Source organism: Rhinopithecus bieti, unplaced genomic scaffold, assembly GCF_001698545.2.
Source record: "Rhinopithecus bieti isolate Rb0 unplaced genomic scaffold, ASM169854v2 scaffold_15143, whole genome shotgun sequence".
In the NCBI taxonomy this organism is placed as follows: Eukaryota; Metazoa; Chordata; class Mammalia; order Primates; family Cercopithecidae; genus Rhinopithecus; species Rhinopithecus bieti.
In genome coordinates this window covers 1,677,258-1,695,316 of record NW_016808091.1, presented here as the reverse complement: position 1 = coordinate 1,695,316, position 18,059 = coordinate 1,677,258, and positions in this window count along the sequence as shown.

Below are 18,059 nucleotides of genomic sequence, written 5' to 3'. Positions count from 1 at the left end.
TTCATTTTTGGTTTCTTGAGGAAACTCCATACTCTTTTCCTTGGTAGTGGTACTAGTTTATGTTCCCACCAACAGTGTACGAGTGTTCTCCTTTCTCCACATATATGCCATTACTAACTTTTAAAAAAAATCTTTTTGATAAAAGCTACTTTAACTGTGGATATATTTTAGAAGTCTTTTTATTTTGAAATAATTTTAGAATCACTTACAAGTTGCAAAAGTAGTACAGAGTTCTCATGTCCTTTTCACCCAACTTCTCCCAAAGAGAACACTGACATAACAATAGTACAATGATCAAAACTGAAAATGGACATTGCTACAATACTATTAACTAACCTACAGACCTTATTTGGATTTCATAAATTTTTACATATGCTCATTTTGGGGGAGGAAGGTAATGATTGCATGAAATGTCATCACATATACATTTTCCATCAGGATGCGGAACTGTTCCTTCATCTTCGAGAGATTCTCTCATGCTACTCTTTTGTAATCATACCCTCCCCAGATGTAACCCCTGGCAGTACTCATCTGTCTTCCATCATTATACTTTAAAAAATTTTGAGACTGTTATATACATGAGATCACACAGGGGTATATGTTTTTTAAAGAAGAGTGTTAAACATGATTGTTATTCATGGTGATTTAAGACATTAACTGTAGAGAGTAAACACTGACTACATATAACATGTATTAGTCAGTTTGGGCTGCTATAACAAAATACCACAGTCAGGATGGCTTATACAACAGAAATTAATTTTCTCCCACTTCTGGAGGCTGAAGTTTGGGATCATGGCAGCAGCAGTGTTGGTTCCTGGTGAGGGCTCTCTTCCAGGCTTGCAGACAGCAGCCTTCTTGCTGTGTCCTTAAGTAACCTTTCCTCATGGGATAGGGGAGGAGTGAGAGAACTCTCTGGTATCTCCTCTTATAAGGACACAAATCTTGTTGGATCAGGGCCCCAGCCTTATAATGTAATTTAATTTTAATTACTTCCTTTAGGCTACATCTCTAAATATAGCCACACTGGGGGATTGGGGCTTCAGCATATGAAGCCAGTGAATTGGGGGTGGGGACACAAGCATTCAGTCAACACAACATAACTTCTAAAATACTTTTGAAACACCTGAATCTAATTCTGCCAGATAGCATATAGTGACATTTATGAAACAGAAAAAACTTTTAAATTAAAAATATATTTTATTGTGGCAAAATACATACGATATAAAATTTACCATCTTGACCATTTCTAAGTATACAGATCAGTGGCATTAAGTTCATTGGCATTAATGTGCTACTATGACCAACATTCATCTCCAGAATTTCACATCTTGCAAAACTGAAACTCTGCACCCGTTAAATGATAACTCCCCAGTCCCTCCTATCCTTAGCCCTTGGCAACCACTATTCTACTTTCTGTTTCTGTGAGTTTGACTGCTCTAAGTACCTCATCTAAGTGGAATCATTCAGTATTTGCCTTTTTCTAAATGGCATATTTCACTTAGCGTCATGTCCTCAAGGCATTCATATTATAGCATGTGTCAGAATTTCCCTCCTTTCTAAGACTGGGTAATATTCCACTGTAAGTATACTCCACATTTAGCTTAACAATTCATCCCCCATGGATACTTGGATGAACAACCAAACGAGGGTTGCTTCTGCCTTTGGGCTGTTGTCATTTTTGAGACCCTGCTTTCAATTATTTTGGTGTATTTCCTATTCCCCAACGTGAGATTACTGGATTATATGGTAGTTCTGTTTTTAATTTTTTGAGGGACTACCATACTGTTTTCCATAGTGGCAGCATCATTTGATATTCCCACCAACAATGCACAAGGATTCTAGTTATTTTTTATTTTTTACAGTGACCCTTCTAACGGGAGTGAGATGACATCTCATTGTGGTGTTGATTTACATTTTCCTTAGGATTAGTGGTGTTGAGCATCTTTTCATGTGCTTATTGGAGGAAATTATTTCTGATGTGGAAAAAGCTTTGCTGATGGGGATTCTTTCAACGTGTACAGGATTGAGTAGGACAATGCAAAATTGACTTTGGTGATGTCTTATCAACTTTTGGGAACAATTTGTCAAGAGGAGATACAATGCCAGCCTGCTTGTCTTGGTAGAGGAGTCTGTGGGAAGCCACAACGTAGCATATGGACTCATGAATCTTTTCTCCATTTGGATCTGTATACTACAACCTACTCATGTGGTAAGAAAAAAACAAGGAAGCCTGGTGAATTATGTTGGATGTTTTCTCCCCATTGCTAACTCCCCATTCTCTCTTCTGGGCTCTCTCCCTAAAGATGTCCTCTGCTACCAGGTTCCTCGTATCCACCCAGAGACGGTGTATATGCATATCTCTCATTCAAACAAATAGTGGCAAGTCACACACACTGTTGGGTCTTTGCTTTTTCCTTCTTAAATACATATTTTGGAGGGAGTCCTGTATCAGGGCCTAAGCTTCTGCTTCTGGAATGTTCTTTTGCAGTTCATTCTCAATCCATGCATCTCTATTCCCTCCATCCATGCACTTAAACTCTAGAAACTTCCTCTCTGCTTCCTCCTGACATCTGGCCGCTGCTCTTCTCCTGGTTTGTTCCTTGCACAGATGGACACCTAGTGCCCAGACTGTTCCAGTGAACATCAGAGTGAAAGCAGTGGCTTGTTAGTAGCAGTGTGCCTCATGATTTATGTTTTTTTCTGCTTTAATTTCTCCTTTCTCACTTTTTAAAAAGATAATAAGGCCCAATAATCCGGTATAGCACCAACACTGTGGTATTGATAAAAATATGTTGACACTACAGCACTGACTATTTAGCTTAAAGTGTCCATGCACGGGCTGATGCTCTGAAGTCGAGCTGTGGTACCAGAAAGTTGACTTAGGGGTGCAGGTACAATGTTTGGAGACCCATTCTGTAGGAAAATTGATGTATTTATGTCAAGAGCCACTGTAGTCCCATCTGAGAAGAGCAAAGGTGTCCAGGGTGTGGTGGGGGAGGTCCAGAACACAGGCTTAGGCCAGAGGCCAGGGGCCTTGAGAAGCAGGGTAGGGGTCTGAGCTTTACACTGTAGGGGCTGCAAGGACGTTTTGGAATACCAAGGAAATTTTGGAATACCAAGGGTTGCTGGCCTGAATTTGTCTTTGATTATGAAAATAAAGATTATTTATGGATACCATCTATGTGCCAAGCATTCAGCCAGAGGCTTCTCACCTATTATTTCTGATGTACACATACATTTATAAGGCTGGCATTATTTTGTTTTTTACTTTACATCTGGAAGAAGCAGAGGCTCAAAGGGTTTAAGTGACTTACCTAGAGACAAAATGGCTAGTGATCAGCAGAGCCAAAATACATATGACATGGATGCCTAGGCTCCCTCCTTTCCTGGGAATTTGTCCCAAAGCAAAGGCATGGTCTGCCGGGATCAGCAACCTGTCCTGAGCTCCCCTACCCGCCCTGCTGGAGAGAGGTGGGCCTGCTGCTGTCTGCAGTGCTGTCAGTGGATTAGAAGCTTCTTCCCCAGGACTGCCAAGCTGAGGAACCCCTCAACCCTGCCCACTCCAAGGCAGACAGCTTGAATCCCGACTGTCAACACAAGGAACCAGGCACCCCACTTCCTGTGCCCCAATGTGGCTGTAGGGATCATGCCCTGGCTGTAAGAAGACTGGGTGTACCAGGCACAGTGCTGGAGCAGAGTGTGGGGAGTGCTGCATTCCTGGTATGAAAAACACTTAGATGGTTCCTGCATCAACACAGTTTTTATGTAGATGCGTATCCATGTTGACATGCATTAAGAAACAGATAACTGGCACAGCAAAACATTGAGATAAAGTTTCCTTTTAGAATATTTTAGAATATTTTAGTGGAATAAAAAAGGGAGTTGATTTAAAGAAAAAGTATTACATCAACTGTGGCCCTGAGAGTACTTGGCCGAGGCAGGTGAGTGACCAGACTGATCTAGAGAGAGGGTGCTCACCCAGAGAGCTGGGAGCGGGATGCTGACACTCCTGTTTGTACCTCTTGGCAGCTGTGTAGTAAAAACCCAGACCTAAGCAGCCAGATGGGGTCACAGGAGGAGATGTCACACTCATCGCAGCTTGTTGAGGCAGCCGGACATGTCCACACAGCTGTCAGATGGGCCTGACAGCTCATCTCATGGCCACTGGCGCCTTCCTCCTTGTCTCTGTCCCATTCTCATTCCCACCCAGTCTCCACCAGCTCCCAGATCTGGACTGAGTCCACCCCATCTCCACCAGTCCTACAGGTGCCTTCCCATAGGTGGTTTCAAAGAACTTCATGGAGGGAGGGTTTTCAGGTGTGTAGGTGAAGCTGGCAACAGTGGGGAGCCATTACACCCCTGGGCCCAAGTGGACAAGGGTTCGCAGGGTCCCTGAGCCAGTGTGCCCTACCACTTGGAGGGGGGATGCTGGACAGGAGTCTTGGCCTGGGGAGAGGCATTCCACTACACTCAGCCCTGAGTTCCAGAGAGGGACAGGGAACACATATTTCTGCCAGGGTTTCCTCCTGCTTTGCTTCCCAGTCAATCCTGCACTGTCCATCACTGCAGTGGAGGGGGCTGGAGGGTGTGGGGAGGGATGCTGGAAGCCAGCTGGAGATGGGGCAGCAGGTCATCCTGTTGGTGTCTCAATACTGGGGCTGGGTTCTGCCTTCCAGCCTATCTTGGGGGGGAGTCCCTAGCTGTCACAACATGGGGAGGGAAACTTGACCCTAGGCCAGCCCTCCCCTGGCCAACTCAGAGGTGGATGGGAAAGTCGAGGAATTAGATGTGGGAGAAAGTGTGAGAGTTCAGGAAGTCCTGGGCAGAGTTAGGAGGCTATTGGGACAACTCTGCCCACCTTTGGGTGCCCTGAGGCTGTCTACATCCCTGGCTCTGTGAGCTTCTTGGAGCTCCAGCTCAAGTGGCCATCAGTGACTCAGCAAATGAGTGGTACCACCACTCTCACTTTCATTAATATCCAGATCTTTTTCTCCAGATGTCTGTACAGAGCTGGCTCCCTAGTGTTGGGCCTGAGTCAAAGACCAGTGTTCCTGGTGGGCTCCTCCCTCCCAGAAAGCAGGCACAGTAATGGCTGCTCTGGAACCAGTCTTGAGTGAGGCGAGGGAGACAGAGCCCCGAGCACAGGCGGGACCCCAAATGCAGTCCACATTGGGCATGTTTCTCTTATCCTGAAAAGGCCACCTGGTTCTTGGTTCCCATTTCTCTGTGGGCAGAGGAGTGCCAGGTGAGAAGAAGGTCACACATGACAGCCAGGCGTGGCTGCCAGTCATGCTCCGAGGAGCCCCCTCATGCTCCCTTTTTTGGTATCTGTGTCACCATGTGTATGAGGGGATTAAAAAGCAGATGTGGGGTTGACACAAATTCTCAAATTCCTTTGTTCTTTTAGGATACTTTTTACCTCAGGGTTGTAGGGGGTGTAGGGGGAGAAGCAAACACAACTTGGGAGGAAATATTTCATCTTATTGATGAATATCCTGCCTCCCTCCATCCCTCCCTCACTCCCTGATACCTTCTTTGACTCTGAGGACCACCTGCCTCTCAGCTGGTCTTTTGCCCACCACCCCATATGTAGTAGGTGTGGTAAGCAGCTTCTAAAATGTCCCTCAGTGATTCCTGTAGCCCCCTCCCCTTGAGTGTGGACTGGATTTAGTAACTCATTTCTGATGAATAAAAGAAGCTATGGGATGCCACTTCCGAGATTAGGGTAGAAAATGATGGCAGCTTCCATCCTGGGTGCGTGCTCCCACTTTTTCTTGGATAGATCCCTCAGAAGAGGGTGGGTTCCCAGCTGACATATCATGAGGCAGGAACTGAGGGAGGCCTCATACCAACAGCCCCAGAGGAGCAGAGGCCCATATGCATGAGTTTGAAAGAGTGCCCTTCCCCAGCAGTCTTCGGATGAGACCGCAGCCCAGTTCAATAGCTTGACTGCAGCCTCATGAGACACTGAAGGCTAGAGACAGCCAGCTAGGCCATGCCCAATTCTCACCCAGAGAAACTGCAGGATAATAAGTGTTTGTTGTTTTAAGCTGCTAAGTTTCAGGATAATTTGTTATGCAACAGTAGTCAGGGGATGCTGTTATTACAACTGAGAAAGGAGGACCTGGACTTGGTGTGCTTGGCAGTGGGAGCCATCAGGGTCCTGCCTGTGACCCCAGGAGTGGGGCAGGGCAGCACATTCCCATACCTAGGAGCTCTTGTCAGTGCTCAGTGCTAGGGTTGAGAGCTGATGGAAGACTCCACTAGGGTGGAGGAGGCTGGGGTCCCCTCTTCTTTTATTATTGACTGAGCTCAATGACTATTTTATTAATAATACATGGCTGGCAGTGATGTCTGTGAACGCATGTTTGCCTCTCAAGCATAATTGTTCTGTCGGGCCTCCCTCCTGTAGATTTATCATTCCGTCTCTGTTCTTTATTTAGCAGTTTTATTGTCAGTGATTAGTAATGGCATCAGTTGGAGTCCCTCTTTATGGGGAAGATTCATCTCTGTTTACTCAGTGGGGTGACTTTGGAGGGTGGTGGTTTGTCAGAGTCTGGCGCCCCACTGGCCTCCCTCATCCAGCAGCTCCAGGTCTCCAGCGCCTGCAGCACCTTCAGGCTGCCCCTGCCAGGCATTCACCCGCCTCTCCTGGCTTGGCCCAGATACCCCTGCAGGCTCGGCTCTGCCTCCTCATCAGGATGCCTCAGTGGGCAGGGGGTACTTGAACAGCTTCACACTTTACTCCCTGTATCCCCATTTAGAGGAATTTAGAATCATAACACCTTCTGAGTTCCCCTTCTGTCCCTCCAAGCACCACCTCCTAACATCCACTTCTTAGGAGGCTTTTGTGTTGGGAAAATGTTCCTGTAGTAGACCTGGGTCTGTGGGGAATTGGCTGTTGCCACCACCTGCAGATTCTTCATTGCCCCATTCACTATTGTTGCCCACCCCACGTGTGTTCCAGGCATGGAGCTTTCTAACTTTGGGTGAATCTGACCTTCCACTGTGGCAGCCCTCAATGACAGCTATGCCTCCAAACACTGCCTGAAGCCTGCAGAATCCAAGCTTTCAGGTTCACACCCTCATGATAACCTACCTGGCACAGGGCATCTCTCCCAGTGCACCTGTTCCCCATCTGATGAAGAGGACGTTCTTCTGCAGAAGGTATGTGAAGGGCTGCAAAGGCAAGGCAGGCTGGCAGCAGGGGTTCATGGGGAGGAGCATGTCTCTGAATAGATGTAGTCATGCCTGCTTGTGGAGGGAGTGGAGGCTTCCAGACAGGACTGGTCCAGGTCTCTGCAGGATGGGGACCTTGCCACGCATGGCCCCTGATGTGAGTTGGCCTCAGCTTGCCCCATGCAAGCTCCCTGTTTCCTCCCACACTGCTGCAGTCTGCACAGCATGACGGGGCTCTTCCCTGATCATCCGTGGTGTTGGCACAGCTGCTTAGGTTTGCAGTTGGGGAAACCGAGGGCTCAGATCCCAGTTCCACTCCGTGTGGGCACAGTGACCTTGGTGCGCACTAAGCCTCAGGTTTTTCTTCAGCACAACGGAGAGAATAATTGCTATCAATAAGTGGCTTACCAGGCCTCTAAAACATGAGTCCTGCCTTTCAAGGCAAGGAGGGCTGGCTAGCCAGGGCTTACAGCCTCAACTTCTGCAATGGACGATTCCCTCCCTACTCTGTTACTAATCAGCCACGTCCTCCAAGCTGTCCCTGAGGGATGTGTCTCGTCTGACCCAAGCACGGACATTCCATCTTTCCCCTATTCCCTATTGTGTAGTGGAGCATGGTGGAGACCAGCTGGAATGTTCCATTGCTCTATTGCTGAGTGACAAATTATTTTAGAATCAGTGACTTAAGGCAACGCCAATGCTTTATTATATCTCTTGGGTCTGTGGGTCAGGCATTTGGGAATGGTTTGGCTGGTGGCTCTGGCACCAGACCTCTCATGTGGTTGTCCTGGGGTGATGGCTGGAGTTGGAAGGGCAAGAGCTGTGGCAGATCAGGGGAGATCCAGCATTTTGTCATGTAGTCTCAGGGCCTCTCCCTGTGGTCTGCCTATGTGAGCTAGTTGAGCTTCCTCACAGCATGGTGGCCTCAGACTTTTTACTTAGCCCTGGGTTACAAAGAGAGAAACAGGTAGAAACTGTATCACCTTTTGTGACCCAGCCTCAGAAGTCACATAGGGTCACTTCCACTGTACTCAATGAGTGGAGGCAGTCACAGAGGCCCATCCAGGGGAAGGCAGGGGAAGAAACATAGACTCTGTCTCTTACTGTGGGAATGAAAAATTTCCAGGAGAGTATGTGGGATGGGAAATAATTTTGTAGCCTTTTGGAAAATACAATCTGTCACATTCATCCTACAGGGAAGTGGACTGCAAAGAGACCTATAACCCAGGGCCATCAGAGTACAGGGTACTGCACCTTCAGTTTGGAGGCCAGCATGGCTGCATCCTTCCTCTTTTTGCTCCACTTCTAACCTCCACCACAGGCAGCAGCTCAGCAATCCCCACTGAGGACAGTCTGTGTCCTCAGTCAAGGTCCCAGGAAATGAGATCTGAGACCCAGGCTGACCTGTCTCTCTGTCCCAGGCCTTCCTTTCAAGGTCACTTCCTGTCTAGAGATCCACCCCTTTTGCTATGATTGACACCAGGATCCCCCTCTACCCTTGCCCCTAGGAAGACCTGCTCTAGCCATGTACTGACACTGTGTTCCACGTCCAGGGAGTGCTGGTCCAGCAGCAGAGGCAGCTTCATCCTGGGGCCTACAGAGTGTGCTGACCCTCTTGCCTAACAAGTCCACAAGCAGTGAGCAGGGAGAAAAAATTCTTATTCCTTTGTTGTTCTGAGAGTTTCCCCAGTGACGTCCATTTTCTTCCCCCTCCCACCTGGCTCTGACTGTGAACTTCCTCACTAGCTCAGGGCATGTATCGGTGGGGGCATGACTGGCATGCCAAGCTGCTCCTTGGTTTCTTCATGAGCTCCAAGGGGCCTTGAACCCTGTTTTGTGACCGGTGGTCTACCATCTGATGCTAATCCACACTCCTGTCTTTCTGCCTGCCGTCCTCCCTCCCTGTTCCCTCCCTCTCTCCTTCCCGTCTTCCAGATATGTTTACTGAGCATCTACTATGTTCCAGGTGCTTTGGATACAGCAGAGAACAAAACAGACAGAGATGCTTGCCTTTTTTTGGCTTGTATTCTTGTTGAGAGAAAAGAGACAATAAATGGTAGACTCAATTTAGCCCTAAATTATGGGGTGCTATGGCTTGGATGTTTGTCCCTTCCAAATCTCATGTTGAAATTTGATCCCAAAGTTGAAAATGGAGCCAAATGTGAGGTGTTTGGGTCATGAGGACAGGTCCCTCATGAAGAGATCAGTGTTCTCCCTCCAGGATGAGTGAGTTCTTACTCTGTTTGTTCCAACAAGAGCTGGTTGTTGAAGAGCCTGGCACCTCCCCTTCTCTCTTGCTTCCTCTTTCACCAAGAGGTGAAAAGTCTGCAAAGTCTGGCTCCCCTTTGCCTTCTGCCATGAGTGGAAGCAGCCCAAGCCCCTCACCAGATGCAGATGTGCAATTTCAAACTTTCCAGCCTTCAGAATTGCGAGCTAAATAAACTTCTTCTCTTTATAAATTACCCAGTCTCAGGTGTTCTGTTGTAGCAACACAAACTAAGACACATGGTATGTTGACAGGTGATAAGCACCGGGAAAAAAGTAACGAAGAGGAATAGGGGAGGGGAGCCTGGCAGTGCTGGGATGATGGACTTGGGTGATAGGAGACAAAGAGGTGGTGAGGAATGGGAAGCCCTCATGGGTGGGGGATGCTGGTGGCCATTGCAAAGCCTGGTATGACACTTCCCATGCCAGGAACTCTAGGAGTCCCAATCCCTCTGACTTTTCTCACACAGGTGCTGTGCAGTCCAGGGCCTGCCTGGGAGCTTCAAGCAGAGCACCAGCCTATATCTTACAGCCAGCATTGCTCACAGACAGCATGAGGAGGTTTTCTGCTCAGGGTCTGAGCCCTGAGCCTTGAACACCATCCCCAAAGCAGAGATGCTCCTCAGAGGCCATGGCCACTTCTGCCAAGATTGCTTCACCAGATTATGTTCTTGGAGTTGGTGCAAGGAAGGAGGGAGTAACTTTTTCCAATTAAGCCTCATTCACTTGGTCATCTGAATCCAATTCCCCTTCAGTCCTTCAGTCTAGGTGTTATCCTTTATTAAACTTGGGCCTTCCCTGTGCATGTGAGACTTCAACTGCAGCTGCTGCAGAATCCAGAGCCTCCACTGGGTGCTGAGAGGCCCTGTGCTCCTGGAGGTCTTCTTGCAACTTTTTCAGGCTTGTGTTGTGGGAGGAAATGCAGAGAGCAGTGACCTTCTCAGCCTCCAGGAATGGGAGGGGTCCTGCCCCTGACTCAGCCCTGCTAGGCTCTCAGTGCCATCACTGGACAATAAAACTCTGCTGAGCAGTGAGGGGCTGTGGCCAAACGAACCAGAAAGTGATGGTGACAGTGCCTGACACTTACGAACATTTAGTGGGTACCAGATCCTGGGCATACTAACTCACCTAATCCTCATTGCCATTGTATGAGGTTGGGATTAGAATGATCCTCATTTTACAGATGAAGATACTGAGGGTCAGAGTGGCCTGCCCAATCACTGAGTAAGTGGTGGTCCAGTGGGAATGTGAACCCAGACAATCTGATTCTAAGCCTGTGCCTTAGCTCCTCATAGGTGGGGCTTCTCTTTGGTAGTGACTGTGAGCTGCCTCTGTGGAGTAGGAGTTGGGTAATTGGTATGTTACTCTGGCATGCTTTGGTTGCATGTCTTGGGGGATCTCCTTCAGTGGGAGGTGGTGGTTGGGGGATACTTTCTCTCAGACCCCTTGACTGAGGAAGGCCAGACAAATGCTGCCCCAACAAATGCTGCCCCAGCTGACATCTTGCTTCAATCTCATGAGTTACCCTAACCCAGAATATACAGCTAAGCCACTCTTGTATTTCTGACCCTTGGTAGTATGAGGAAATAAGGTGGCTTTTTTAAAAGCCACTATATTTTTGGTATTTTGTGATGTATCAGTAGATAACTAATACAGTGTTTGTATGAATTAATGTTCTCTCAAGCAGTCTACTAGAATTCCCATAACTCCCTATCCTTGTCAACACTTGGGATTGTCAGAATTGATTTTTCCAATCTGATGGGTAGGTGATACTGTTTTATTTAGACTTTAATTTGCTTCTTGAACTTTAGAGCTCTGTTGTTAGGCACATGCACATTCAGGATTGTTGTGTTTTCTTGATTAATTGTCTCCTTTATCATTCTGAAATGTCTCTATTTATTCCTTGTTCTAAAATCTACTTTTGCTCTTGCAAATGAGAGGAGCTCATTCTTTTTATGGCTGAATACTACTCCATCGTGTATAAGTGCCACATTTTGTTTATCCACTTGTCTGTTGATGGACACTTAAGTTTCTTCCAAATCTTGGCTATTGTGAACAGTGCTGCATTAAACATGGGAGTGCAGACATCATTTCAATACACTAATTTCCTTTCTTTTGGGTACATACCTAGCAGTGGGATTGCTGGATCGTACGGTAGTTCTTTTTTAGTTTTATGAGGTATCTTTAAACTCTTCTCTATAGTGGTTGTACTAATTTACATTCTCACCAACAGTGTACATGGGTTTCTTTTCTCCACATCCTTGCCAGCATCTGTTATTTCCTGTCTTTTGGATAAAAGCCATTTTACCTGGGGTGAGATGATACACCATTATAGTTTTTTGGTTTTTTTTTTTTTGAGATGAAGTCTTGCTCTGTGGCCAGGCTGGAATGCAATGGCACGAGCTCTGCTCACTGCAATATCCACCTCCCTGGCTCAAGCAATTCTCCTACCTCAGCCTCCCGAGTAGCCGGTACTACAGGCACATGCCACCACACCCAACTAATTTTTGTATTTTTAGTAGGGATGGGGTTTCACCACATTGGCCAGGCTGGTCTCAAACTCCTGACCTCAGGTGATCCACCCACCTTGGCCTCCCAAAGTGCTAGGATGACAGGCGTGAGTCACTGCGCCTGGCATCACTGTAGTTTTGATTTGCATTTCTCTGATGATCAATGATATTGAGCACCTCTTCATATGCCTGCTTGCCATTTGTATGTCTTCTTTTGAGAAATGTCTATTCAGATCTTTTGCCCATTTTTTGATCAGATTATTAGATTGTTTCCTATAGCGTTGTTTGAGCTCTTTATATATTCTGCTTATTAATCCCCTGTCATATGGGTAGTTTGCAAATATTTTATCCCATTCTGTGGGTTTTTCTCTTCACTTTGTTGATTGTTTCCTTGCTGTGCAGAAGCTTTTAATTTGATGTGATCTCATTTGTTCATTTTTGCTTTGGCTGCTTGCGCTCAAGAAATTTTTGCTCAGATCAATGTCCTGGAGATTTTCCCCAACATTTTCTTATAGTAGTTTCATAGTTTAAGGTCTTAGATTTAAATGTTTAATCAATTTTGATTTGATTTTTGTATATAGTGAGTGGCAGGGGTCTAGTTTCATTCTTTTGCATATGGATATCCAGTTTTCCCAGCACCATTTATTGAAGAGACTGTCTTTTCCCCAGTGTATGTTCTTGTCACCTTTGTTAAAAATGAGTTCACTGTAGCTATGTGGATTTGTTTCTGGGTTTTATATTCTTTTCCCTTGATCTATGTGTCAGTTTTTATGCTAGTAGCATATTGTTTGGGTGACTATAGCTCTGTAGTATAATTTGAAGTCAGGTCATGTGATTCCTTCAGTTTTGTTCTTTTTGCTTAGGATAGATTTGGCTACTATGGATCTTTTGTGATTCCTTGTACATTTGAGGCTAGGTTTTTCTGTATCTGTGAAGAATGCCATTGGTATTTTGATAAGGACTGCATTGAATCTGTACATTGCTTTGGGTAGTATGGATATTTTAACAGTATTGATTCTTCCAATTCACAAACATGGAATATTTTTCCATTTTTTGTGTCCTCTTCAATTTCTCTCATCAGTGTTCTATAGTTTTTGTTATAGAGATATTTCACTTCTTTGGTTAAGTTAATTCCTAGGTATATAATTTTATGTGTGGCTATTGTAAACAGGATTATTTTTTAAAATTTCCTTTTCACATTGTTCGCTATTGACATATAGAAATACTACTAATTTTTGTGTGTTGATTTTGTATCCTGCAACTTTAGTGGATCTGTTTATCAGTTCTAGTAGTTTTCTTGTGAAGTCTTTAGGTTTTTCCAAATATAAGACCATATCATCTACAAACAAGGATGATTTGACTTCCTTATTTCCAGTTTGGTTGCCCTTTATATCTTTCTCTTGTCTGACTGCTCTAGCTAGGACTTCTAGTACTGTGTTGAGTAATAGTGGTGACAGTGGACATCCTTGTTGTGTTCTAGATCTTAGAGGAAAGGCTTTCAGTTTTCCCCCATTCAGTATGATACTAGCTGTGGGTCTGTCACATATGGCTTTTATTATGTTGAGTTATGTTCCGTTTATGCTCAGTTTTGAATTTTATCATAAAAGGTGTTTAATTTTATCAAATGCTTTTTCAGCATCAATTGAAATGATCAAATGGTTCTTATCCTTCATTCATTGATATGATGTATCACATTGATTGATTTATGTATGTTGAACCATCCTTGCATCCCAGAGATAAATCCCACTTGGTCATGATAAAGGATCTTTCTAATGCATTGTTGAATTCGATTTGCTAGTATTTTGTTGAGGATTTTTGCATCAATATTTATTAGAGATATGGGCCTGTAGTTTTCTTTTTTTGATGTGTCTTTGTCTGGTTTTGGTATTAAGGTAATACTGGCCTCATAGAATACATTTGGAAGTATTCCCTCCTCTATTTTTTGGAATAGTTTGAGTAAGATTGACATTATTTCTTTAAATGTTTGGTAGAATTCAGTAGTGAAGCCATCAGATCCTGGGGTTGTCTTTACTGGGATACTTTTTATTATGGCTTTGATGTCATTACTTATTATTGGTCTGTTCAGATTTTGGATTTATTCCTGATTCAGTCTTGGTAAGTTGTATGTATACAGGAATTTGTCCATTTATTCTAGATTTTCCAATTTATTGGTATATGGTATATGGTGAGCTCATAGTGGCCACTAATGATCCTTTGAATTTCTGCAGTATCAGTTGTAATGTTTCCTTTTTCATTTCCAATTTTATTTACTTGGATCTTGTCTTATTTTTTTCTTAGTTAGCCTGGCTAAAGGTTTGCCAATTTCATTTAACTTTTCAAAAAAATCAACTTTTTGTTTGATTAATGTTTTATATTTTTTCATTTCAGTTTCATTTATTTCTGCTCTGATCTTTATTATTTCTGTTCTTCTAATCTTGGGTTTGGTTTGCTCTTGTTTTTTTTGTTCTTTAAGATGCATCATTAGATTGTTTATTAGAAGTTTTCCTCTTTTTTGATGGAGCCACTTACAGCTATAAACTTTTCTCTTAGTGTTGTTTTCGCTATATTCCATAGGTTTTGATAGGTTGTGGTTCCACTATCATTTGTTTCAATACATTTTTCAAGTTCCTTCTTAATTTCTTCATTGACTCACAGACCATTCAGGAGCATGTTTAATTTCCATGAATTTGTGTAGTTTCCAAAATTTGTGTTGCTATTAATTTTTAGTTTTATTCCATTGTGGTCAGAGAAGATGTTTGATATTATTTCAATTTTTCTGAATGTTCTAAGACTTGTTTTGTGACCTAACATATGGTCTCTTGAGAATTATACATGTGCTGAGGAAAAGAATGTGTATTATGTAGCTCTTGGATAAAATGTTGTGTAAATATCTATTAGATCCATTTGGTCTATAGTGCAAATTAAGTCTGATGTTTATTTGTTGATTTTCTGTCTGGAACATCTGTCCAATGCTGAGAGTGGGGTGTTGAAGTCTCCAGCTATTATTGTATTGGGCTTCTCTCTCTCTTTATCTCATATTATACTTCCTTTATATATCTGATGCTCCTGTGTTAGGTGACACTTCTCAAAAGAAGACATTCATACAGCCAACAGACACATGAAAAAATGCTCATTATCACTCATCATCAGAGAAATGCAAATCAAAACCACAATGAGATACACCAGTTAGAATGGCAATCATTAAAAAATCAGGAAACAACAGGTGCTGAAGAGGATGTGGAGAAACAGGAACACTTTTACACTGTTGGTGGGACTGTAAACTGGTTCAACCATTGTGGAAAACAGTGTGGTGATTCCTCAAGGATCTAGAACTAGAAATATCATTTAACCCAGCCATTCCATTACTGGGGATATACCCAAAGGATTATAAATCATGCTGCTATAAAGACACATGCACATATATGTTTATTGTGGCACTATTCACAATAGCAAAGACTTGGAATCAACCCAAATGTCCATTAGTGACAGACTGGATTAAGAAAATGTGGCACATATACACCATGGAATACTATGCAACCATAAAAAAGGATGAGTTCGTGTCCTTTGTAGGGACACGGATGCAGCTGGNGTGTCCTTTGTAGGGACATGGATGCAGCTGGAAACCATCATTCTCAGCAAACTATTGCAAGAACAGAAAACCAAATACCGCATGTTCTCACTCATAGGTGGGAATTGAACAATGAGATCACTTGGACACAGGAAGGGGAACATCACACACTGGGTCCTATTGTGGGGAGGGGGTGGGGGGAGGGATAGCATTAGGAGATATACCTAATGTAAATGATGAGTTAATGGGTGCAGCACACCAATATGGCACATGTATATATATGTAACAAACCTGCATGTTGTGCACATGTACACTAGAACTTAAAGTATAATAAAAAATAAAAGAAAAAAATGATAAATTAGACTTGAGCCTAATAAAAATAAATTGCTTTACAAAATATACCATTACAAAACTGAAAATACATGCCATGAACTGGGAGAAAATATTGGCCAAACATATCTCAGGTGGAGAGATATGTTTGTATACAAAATAAAGAATTTTCAAAACTCAAAAAAAAAAAAAAAAAGGTGCATGTATGTTTAAAGCGGTTACATCCTCTTGCTAAATTGATCCCTTTATCATACTGGTTTCTCAGTATGTCTCAAGCTCCCCCAGTCCACTGTCTCTGGGTCTGGTTCAGCACCAGGCCTCACCTAAAAGTTGCGGTCCTTATGGCATAGACTGCCTTTCAAGTTTACTTGGAGACACAGTGTAGTGTAGCCCTCAGTAGTGAGGTTTGCAGGGACTCACGTTTGGACTGCTGGGGTAGGCAATTCCCCTCTGGCTAGGGCTGGCTTAAATGTTTCCTCTGTGGGTGGGTGTCAGCTGTGTTTGGTCTGGTTTTCCTTTCTGCTCTAACAGAATAGCCCGAAGTTCAGTGCCTCACAATTGTTATGTTCTTCCTCCCCCAGGGCCCAGAGAGGCTCTCTGTGCCAAGCCACTGCCAGGGGTGGAGGAGGAGTGGTGTTGGCAATTCAGGACGGTTTTTTCTGTCTCTTCAATGTCTATCTCAGGGATATGAAGTTAAAACCAGGTACTATGAGTGCTCACTTGATTTTTGATCCTTAGAAAGGTGTTTTCTCTGTGTAGATAGTTGTTAAATTAGTGTCCTTGCAGGGGTGATGATCAGTGAGCTTTCTATTCTGCTATCTTGCTCTGCCCTTCCATCTCTGCTATTGATTTCTAATTTAATTTTCTTCTGGTCAGAGAACATGCTTTGTATTGTTTGAACCCTTTAAAATTTACTGAGATTTGCTTTATGCCCCAGAATATGGCCTATCTTGGTAAATATTCTATGTGCACTTGAAAATAATACTTTTATGATGTTGGTTGAAGTGCTATATAAATGTCAATAAGATCAAGTTGGTTAATGGTGTTTCTCAAGTCTTCTATATCATTACTGATTTTGTGTCTACTTGTATCAATTATTAAGAGACTGATGTTGAAATCTTTGTGATACAGTTGGGATCTGTGTTCCCACCAAATCTTATGTTGAATTGTAATCTCCAGTGTTGCAGGTGGGGCCTGGTGGGAGGTGATTGGATCATGGGGGCAGTTTCTCATGAATAGTTTACCACCATCCCCTTGATGCTGTTCTTGGGCTAGTGAGTGAATTCTCATGACATCTGATTGTTTAAAGGTGTGTAGTACCTACCCCCAAACTTTCTATTGCTCCTTCTCCTGCCATGTGAGACATCTGTTCCCCTTTGCCTTGTACTGTGACTAGAAGCTTCCTGAGGCCTCTCCAGAAGCAGAAGCTGCTATGCTTCCTGTACAGCCTGCAGAACCATGAGCCAATTGAAGCTCTTTTTTTAAAAAATAAATTACCCAGTCTCAGGTATATCTTTTTTATTTTTCTTTCTGTTTTTTTGAGATGGAGTCTCACTTTGTCATCCAGGCTGGAGTGCAGTGGCATGATCTTGGCGCACTGCAACCTCTGCCTCCTGGGTTCAAGCGATTCTTGTGCCTCAGCCTCCTGAGTAGCTGGGATTACAGGCACATGCCACCACACCCAGCTAATTTTTGCATTTTTTTTTTTTTTTAAGTAGAGATGGAGTTTGGCCATGTTGCCTAGGCTGGTCTTGAACTCCTGGCCTCAAGTTATCTGCCTGCCTTGGCTTCTCAAAGTGCTGGGATTACAGGTATGAGCCACTGTGCCCAGCCTTCAGGTATTTCTTTATAGCAGTGCAAGAATGGACTAATACACTTTGAGTACAATTTTTTAAATTTATCCTTGTCAGTTTGTAAGTTTTCGCCTCATGTATTTTGAAGCTTTGTTTTTACTTAGGACCCCTACAACTATATTATCACCTTCACTCTTTGTAATATTTGTTTCTCTGAAGCCTGTTTGTTCAATTCTGATGTATGCAAGTTAGTTTTATTTTTATTGGTGTTACCACAATATGTCTTTTTCTATGCTTTTACTTTTAAAACTGTTTGTGACTTTACATTGAATTTGAATGTCTATTGACAGGTTATAATTGGGTTTTTCTTTTTCAATCCAATCTGACCATCTTTGTCTTTCATTTATATTTAAT